The sequence below is a fragment of the Cyrtonyx montezumae genome, unplaced genomic scaffold, assembly GCF_038088225.1.
Source record: "Cyrtonyx montezumae isolate F1298 unplaced genomic scaffold, pur_monq_1.0 scaffold_25, whole genome shotgun sequence".
Classification (NCBI taxonomy): Eukaryota; Metazoa; Chordata; class Aves; order Galliformes; family Odontophoridae; genus Cyrtonyx; species Cyrtonyx montezumae.
In genome coordinates, this window is record NW_027071992.1 from 7,536,682 (window position 1) to 7,545,938 (window position 9,257).

The following is a 9,257-nucleotide window of genomic DNA, read 5'->3' on the forward strand; positions in this document are numbered from 1 at the left end:
CCATAGCACAGCTGGAGGTGGTGGGGTCACCAACCCTGGCGCTGAGGGATATGGTGTGTATGATGGGGATGGGCTGACGGCTGGGTCTTGTTGATCTCAGAGGTCTTTTCTAATCTTCACAATTCTGTGATTCCTCAATTCTGTTATATTTTGTTGCCGTTTGACAGATGACAGCAGAAGGGCAGTCTGACAGAATGACATCTGATATGGAAGCGTGTTATGAATCACAGACCTGTGGAGTGGAGAGGTGGAGGTTGGTGGAAAGCAGGCAGTGGATGTGAGCACAGTGAGGTGGTTGGTGGTGCGTTTCAGCAGTGGCAACAGTGACCATGGGTCACCTCTGCTGGTACAGATTGTTGCAAGCATGGCATACAGGTTCTTCATTGCTGGTGAAAATGTACGACTAATGGTGACAGTGTTAAAAAATACTGTTTCACTGCTGAAAATCTGCTCTATTAAATAGTGTTATTATGCTCTTTGTTTCCTTTGTAGTTCCCATGGGAAAAAAATAGGAGGCCTTGATTCCAGAGCAACTTACAAAGATGGGAATACGGTTGTGATTTTCTAACATCTCCTTATTGATAAAACAAACCTCCATATTCTGAATGCCACCTGTATAGACTGTAGCACTCATAGCTTCACTCTGTTAAATCCCTCCAATGGCAATACTGCCTTTACATGCTGTGCTGGTTGCTCTTAACCTCCCACCAACACCTGGTCAGACACTGCATTTTAACTTACTTCTCTTAGTTTGAGGTCTGTGTCACTTCTCAGTGATTGTTGTGTTGGGGATTCATTGGGATGCTACAGACTCACTGCTTGCTTTCATTAGTGTTCTTAACGTTCTCTGGCGCCTGGGTTTTGCTTTTATCTTCTGACCTCCATTTTTCCCATTTGACTGCACATATTACCACAGTGCTTTCCTTTACCACCACTTAGCATCTTTTGAAACCTTCAAACTTGCTGCTTGCTCCAGCCAAGATGTGACCTCACATTTCTTCCCTGCCTAGCTGTCAAAGTTTGCTTTAATTTTACCCCATACTGATATTGATCAAAGAATTGCATCAGCAGTTCATGTTCCAGAAGGGCTGGTCATTGTAGTCCTACTTGCTGCTGCATTCAGTACCTGCTGTCAGAGTCAGGGTTTTCATCTGCTGAACACAGAAGTTTCATAGTATGTGTGAGGCCCAGCATGCTACCTTCAGCCCATGGCCAGCTCAGAGTGAGAATTGAACACGGTAGGAGGTTTGGATCAGTTTAACCTCTATCTCAGGTTTCATAGCTGGTTCTGATTGCAAATCAAGAGAAGTCATCAGGGTTTTATATTCCTTCAAAAACACTCTTAAAACCAATCATAGCTTGGTCTAGGCAAACTTTGCATTCAGAGGAATCCTCACAAGGTTGAACTACAAAAATTTAGTCTCTGATCTGCTCTTGCTGCACCTTTGTTTTGTATGTGTTTTACTGCATCTGATTCTACTCCTCTCCCAAACTTTATTTTAATCTTAATTTTCATTTCTCAGCTGTTTTTGTTGTTTTCTCTGAAATAGTATCTTTCTTTTTTTCTCTCCCCCACATATTTTGATCAGCACTGGAAATAATACTGGCATACTCGAGTTGTGTAGATAGACAGTTTTAAATTTGCGTTCATTCAGCAGCCTGGAGTGATAGAGAGATGTCTTTCTCCTGACGCAAAATCAGTTGGGGAATTGGATTTTGCTGCCTCAAGTGGCGAGGAGCTGTGCATTCAGTATCCAGCTGGCTGCCTCCGTCCTGGGAAGGGAAGTGGGAAAGGAAGGAGGAAAGGAAGGGAAGTGGGAAAGGAAAGATAAGAAATGGAGGAGGGAAGGGAAGGGAAGGGAAGGGAAGGGAAGGGAAGGGAAGGGAAGGGAAGGGAAGGGAAGGGAAGGGAAGGGAAGGGAAGGGAAGGGAAGGGAAGGGAAGGGAAGGGAAGGGAAGGGAAGGGAAGGGAAGGGAAGGGAAGGGAAGGGAAGGGAAGGGAAGGGAAGGGAAGGGAAGGGAAGGGAAGGGAAGGGAAGGGAAGGGAAGGGAAGGGAAGGGAAGGGAAGGGAAGGGAAGGGAAGGGAAGGGAAGGGAAGGGAAGGGAAGGGAAGGGGTGTCGAACTTTATTTCCTTGGGTCCAGCTGTGGAGAGGACAGATGTCCTGTTTTCTCTTACATCCACCTGCTGGAATTTTCCTAATGACTTCAGGCTCCTTATTTGTATCTAAAATGAACACAAGCAAAGCTATCAACTTCAAAAAGTGCCAAAACTGATACTGTTAGGTTTTAAAGGCATAAAATATGTAAAGCTAATAAAAATAACATTTTTTACATGTTATTCTCTAAAGATTTTCAGCTCTCTGACGTTAACAGAAACTAAGTCACATGAAATTTTCATGTACTTTCAGGCCCTTTAAGGCAAGAATGTGAAAGGAAAAAGTGTTTTATGTTATTTCCCTGGTAGACAGAAATGCAAGGAGAACTTGAAACAATAACTATCATGAAATTCCATTTTCCGTGTCTCCATCAGTGAGCCAGCTCTTATAACAATTGTGTACAGACACTCTGTTGTGGGTCTTAAAACCAATGCTAAAAATCAAAAATAAAAACAAAAGCAAAAGCCAGCAATAAAACAAAAATTGTTTTCCAGAAAACTAGTCTGCAAAATTAGAAACCACTCAACATAAGTATTTTTGAATGTTTGGAAATGCCAGCTTCTGAGGCCCTCAGTAACCACCTGAAATGCTAAGTAGAAAAGCTGGATTAATTGAGTTTTCTTTCTTGTTCAGATTGCCAGAGACAAGAGATTCTAAAGCAGAATCACACATATTTGTGGCATTTTATCTGCCTGAAACATGTATGTGAATGCTTTGCTTGGTAGGGAATTTCTACCATCTTCAGTGTGAATTAAATTTTCAGAGTCAAAGTGAATGTTACTGTGTTAATTCTGATCCAACTGAGCTCAAAACCCATAACTCAGCGAAGAGTACTACTTCTGCTAGGGGTCTGTAATTTGTGGAGTGAAAATGTGCAGATGTCTAAGCGTGGGTTAATTTGTTGCTTTCATTTGGAGTTGAGCATCTCAAGACTCCTGATAATCTGCTCTGAAAGAAGTGTTTGAAGCATTGTAATTCAATTTTTTCTCAGGTGCAGAAGCTTATAATCAAAAATTTGAGAACATGAAGGAGAATGTAAGTATATTAAGCTATCTTTCTTTAAAAAAGTGAGTGAATAGAGACCCTACAACAAATAAAATAATGTGTGTGTATTAACCCAAATATATTTTTTCCTCAAAACTCTCAAATATTTCTTCCTTTCTTTTATTAATTTTCCTCTGCGCTATCACTTTGTTCCTTTAGAAGGGAAAACAGTGATTTTCCAGGAGTGAAGACGAAGCTCTGGCAGTATTTATCCTTTTCACTTTTACTATTATGAGGATTCCACCCTGGAAAAAACATGTGTCTGTTTATTGTGTCTAGTAGGAAACACACAAGATAGTGCTTTGTGCTAGGAAATGGATGCAAATAGGCCAAATGTCATTTCTGAGAGCAAACTCAGTCAAATGCTTACTGAGTACATTTTTATCGTTGCTATTTATATTTCATCTTTAGATGATTTTGCTTTGCCAGCAGTACTATCTTGTCATAACTAGAAATGACTGTAGTTTTTTTGCAAGTGTAGAGATGGATAGTAAATTTCACTTAGAAAAAGGTGTATGAAATGTGTTTCTTCCATTTATACATATCTGCAACTGGAACGTCTAGCTAGAAATGGACAAGAACTGCTAGAGCAGCAGTTGCCTAACAGAGCTGCCACTAGAGGGCACGAAATTATTTTGAAGTTGTCCAAGAGAAATGACGCCTTATACCATGCTGTAGAATTTAGGAAAAAGACAAGGTGGAATTCGGGAGAAAAAATATTTTTTTCAAACACTAACATAAACTCATCAGAAATTGCATAACTTTTATTTATTTATTTATTTTTCTCAAACTGGGTTGTGTAAAATGAGAGATAATTGAGCTGAAAATTGTGGGTTTTTTTTGCAGTATGTGCTAGTTATCTCAGCTTCTGTTTGCTTAATAGATGACTTGTATGGGGAAATTCTTAGCCCAGCATTTGATTTTGCTTGTAATACATGTCTGTCTTTGCTCTCTGTCTGCAGAGGTAACATTTCACCACAATGCAAATATGCTTTCAAGATAAATCCACTGTGTATGTAGTCCCTTCATGCTGTGGCATTGGGGACTTTAGCCCAGACTGCACAAGTCTATGAGTAGTATGTCTGTCTTAGTATATTGCAATCTAATAACCATTATGTGACAAAGATTGTATAAAAAACAAGACATGAAATGGGTCACACAGATTCACAGAATCACGGAGGTAAGGAAATCTAGGTAAAGACAGCATTATGTTTCTGTATCATACAAATGTGACATGAAAATAGAATGACTTAAGCAACTGTTGCATAAAATGATTTTAGTATAGTAAGAATGAAGGATTAGGCATTCAGAGGATGGAGGATTTCCTGAGGATTCTGCACCTCTTCACCTCTGCAGCTGTGGACCTCTGCACTTCTGGGCACTCCTGACAGGCATTTATCTTGGGAAAATAAATGCCACTGAGTTCTGGAAATCTGTGAGATTTAGGTTCTTAGAGCTGAAGTTGCTCTGGTCCTGTGCAGGAAGGTGGCTGGCTGAGTCTGGCGTGAGAAAGTAGGGCTCGAGTCACCAGCAGCTCTTCAATTGTACCTCTCCATTAATAAGGATAGATGAGTTTAAATTTAACCTTATATGTTTGTGAGTTTTCCCTGTCCACTGTGGAACTTTGAGAATGATTTATCAATCTCAACCTGAAACCAGAGCAAGTTCTCACTAACTCAGACAACCAACAATGTAATGGCTCCTTGGTATCAAGCAGAGGTATTTTTCATTCCCTTAGCACTTGTTTTTAGTCTGGGAAAACATATTCTGCTAGCAGGAAGCAGTGATATTAAATTTAAGTGATATCTTGTCTTCAAAGGGATTTTAACTTGTATTTCTTCCCGAGGACATGTAGAATACAGAAAGACTGACTGATGGGATAGTTGTTCTTATTGTTTGTGCTAGCTTAAGAGATGAGGATTTCTTAGAAGCTCAGTGGCTGAAAACAACAGTAAGTTACTATTAGATAATGTTTTAGCTTCTGGGTTCTTCTCAGAGAGGGCTTTTTGTTTAATGGTCTTGGCAAATATAAAGGCCTGCACAGGATGAGATCATAGAATCATGGAGTCATAGAACGGTTGGGGTTGGAAAGGACATTTAAGATCATCTAGTTCCAGACATACTGCTATAGTCAGGAACATCTCACACCAGACCAGGTTGTTCAAAGCTCCGTCTGGCCTGGCCCTTAACACCTCTGGGGAGGGGACATACATAACCTCATTGGGCAACCTGTTCCAGTATCTCACCACCTTCACAGTAAATAATTTCTTTCTAATATCTAGTCTAAATCTACCCTCTTCCAGTTTTAAATTATTTTCCTTTATTCTGTCTCTACATGCCCTTATAAAAGTCCCTTCTCAGCTATGCTATAGGCTTTCTTCAGTTACTGGAAGGCTGCTATAAGGACCTACCAAAGCCTCCTCCTCCAGGCTGAAGAACCCCAACTCTGTCTCAGTTTCTCCACATAGGGAAGGTGCTCCAGCCTTCTGACCATCTTTATGGCCTTTCTCTGCACCTGCTTCAACAGCTTAATGTCCTTTTTGAGGTGGGACTCCAGTCTGGGGCACTCCTGGACGCAGTACTCCAGGTGACGTCTCACAAGAGCAGAGTACAGGGGCAGAACCATCTCCATCAACTTGCTGATCTTCTCTTGACGCAATCCAGGATGTGGTTGGCCTTTTGGCTTGCAAACACACATTGCTGGCTCATACCAAATTTCATCAACTGACACCCCCCAGAATTCTCCTCAGAGCTGCTCTCAAGCCATTCTCCACCCAGCCTGTATTTGTGTTTGGAATTGCCCCAGTCTGGGTACAGGATCTTGTACTTAGCCTTGTTGAACTTCATGAAATTGGCACGGGCCCACTTCTAAAGCCTATTCCTGTCTCTCTGGATTACATCCTTTCCCTCTAGAATGTCAACTGCACCACTCAACTTGGTGTCATCTGTAAGCTTGGTGAGAGTGCAGTTGATCCCACTGTCCACATTCACAACAAATATGTTAAATATCACCGGTCCCAGCACTGATCCCTGAGGAGTGCCACTCATCACGGGTCTCCACTTGAACACTGAACTGTTTACAGCAGTTCTTTGAGTGCCACTATCTAGGCAACTCCTTAACCAGCAAGTGTTCCATCCATCTAGTCCATTTTTCTCCAATTTGGTGTCATGGATGTCATGAGGGACAGTGCCAAACACTTTGCACAAGTCCAGGTACATGACATTAGTTGCTCTTCCTTTATCCACTGACACTGTAACTCCATCATAAAAGGCCACCAAGTTTGTCAGCCATGACTCGCCCTTGGTGAAGCCATCACCTCATCTTGGTGAACCAAGCACCTTATCATAATTTTCCATGTGCCTTAGTAGGTCCCTCAGGAGGATCTGCTCCATGATCTTGCTGGCACAGAGGTGAGACTGACTGGCCTGTAGTGCCCTGGACCTTCTTGTTTTCCCTCCTTGAAAATGGGGTTATGTTTCCCTTTTTCCAGTCAGTGGGAACTTCACCAGACTGCCAAGACCTTCCAAATATGATGGATAGAAGTTCATCTACCAGTTTCTTCAGAACCCATGGGTGGCTCTTGTTGGGTCCCATGGATTTGTGTACCTTCAAGTTCTTTAGATGGTCTTGAACCCGATCTTCACTTACAGTGGTCAGATCTTCTCCCAGGCCTTAGCTTTGTTTTCTGCAGTTTTGGGTGTACAGCTTGAGCCCTGTCTGATAAAGACTGAGGTGAAGAAATCATTGAGCACCTTCAGCTTTCTGTGTATGCTTGTGAGCAGGTCTCCAGTTTCTTCCTGGAGAGGGCCCACATCTTCCCTGACCTCTCTTTTATCGCTGATATACCTATAGAATTTCTTCTTGTTCCTGTCTGGATTTAATTCTGTCTGGATTTTAGCTTTCTTAACCTGATCCCTAGCTGTTTGCATAACTTCTCTGTAGTCTCCCAGCTAACCTGTTCCTGCTTCCACTGCCCGTAGACTGTCTTTTATGCACCTAAGAAAGTCCAGGAGCTCTTTGTGGATCCACTGAGGCCTCCTGGTATTCTTGTCTGCCTTCTTGGGATGCACTGCTTCTGGTTTTGGAGACGGTCCTCAAATAATAACCAGCAGATAGTGAAGAAGGCTCCTGTTGTACTTGATCTGTTGGTGTGTGTTGGTGAGAAGGAGAATGTTATGAATTCCTTAGAGTATATCCTGTTCCTTTCATTGTTAAATCCTTATTTTAGGAGGGATTTTGTTGATGAAGACATACCAGGCATCCCATCCCATTAGAGAAACTTTAGGGATCATTATTTTCTAACAGAAACAGTATCACAACCTGGTTATGGTCAGTAAGAATTTAGAAGGTTTTACTAGCTTCCCATAAATACATAACTGTATTCATGTAAATTGAATATTTAAAATATTTTATTTTAAAAGGACAGGTGAGGGTGGGAGTGGAAAGATTAGAAAACTGATAAAAAGACATAAAAATTGTTATGAGAAAAAACTAACAGTACAAAAAATTTCTATGGCTGGGGACCATAGACAAGACTGTATCAGGAATAAACAAAACCCTAGCAGTAGTTTGGATGAGTATGAAGACAGGACTTGATGGATCAGGTTAATGGTTAGACTTCATGATCCACAAAACTCTCAGTTGTGATACAGGAGATATATATATATATATGTACCTAAAGGTATTCAATAAATATTTATGTTCTTTGTCTGGAAAAGCAGCATTTATGCCTCTTAATGAAAATGAACTCCTTTGTGTTCTGTTAGTAACTGAAGGACAAGTATTAATAAATATTTGTATCTTTTGTTACACAAAGTAAATCACAACATCAGGATTGTACAAACCTTGCCCCAAGAGCTATTTGGGCTAATAATTTTAGTTTTAGAGAAAATGTTTTTCTACTGAGAAAATCCCAGAGGTGTGGGGAAAATCAACTCTGTTCAACATGGTGATTATTAACACTTGAATAATTTAGGGAAGTATACGATGGGTTTTTAAAACTGAAGTCTTTAAATATATGTTCTTGCTCAAATGTTATGAGCAATGAGGAAATTAGAAGGAGATTTTGTGGTGTTGGGAATTCAGAGGATCATACTGGAGATCACCATTAATCATTTTGACCTTCAGTGTTTGAATTTGGAAACTTCGACTGTATTGACACTGTAACTGTTTCAGGCTGAAGTTTCAAGGTCTCAGCTAACATCTTTTTAAAATGAAAATAGGTAAAAAATGCCTTCATTTTTCCACAGCTTTTCATGAGCTCATCTGTGCATAAAAAAATGCATCTGTTCTGTGTGCACACAAGGAAGCTATTGTAAATGGTAGAACTAGTCTTCAGCATCAAAAGGTGCTATTTGACTGAATTCAGGACTGAAATTTTACTGATGTGATCATTTTACTACATTAGAGATATCTCAGAGTAAGTCTTAAATTGCTGAGGCAGGTTCACATTTTCAAAATGAAAAATTTAACAGAATCATGGAATATCAGGGACTGGAAGGGACCTCACAAGATCATCCAGTCCAATTCTCCTACTGAAGCAGGAACACCTGGATTAAGTCACACAGGCACATGTCCAGGTGTGCTTTGAGTGTCTCCAGAGAAGGAGACCCCACAACCTCCCTAGGCAGCCTGTTCCAGTGTTCCATTACCCTTACTGTGAAGAAGCTTTTTCTCATATTTATGTGGAACCTCCTATGTTCCACCTTGCACCCATTACTCCTTGTCCTGTTGTCAGATATCACTGAGAAGAGCCTGGCTCCTTCCTCCTGGCACTCACCCTTTACATATTTATAAACATTAATGAGGTCACCCCACAGTTTCCTCCAAGCTCAAGAGACCCAGCCCCCTCAGCCTTTCCTTGTAAGAGAGATGCTTCTCTCTGTTAATAGTCTTTGTGGCTCTGCGCTGAACCCTCTGAAGCAATTCCCTGTCCTTGAACTGGGCCCAGAACTGGACACAAAATTCCAGATTCACAGTTCTCACCGGGCTTTCAGTTAAGACATAGATTTATTTAAACCAACAAAAGCTACATGTGCTTTTAGTGCTTGCATT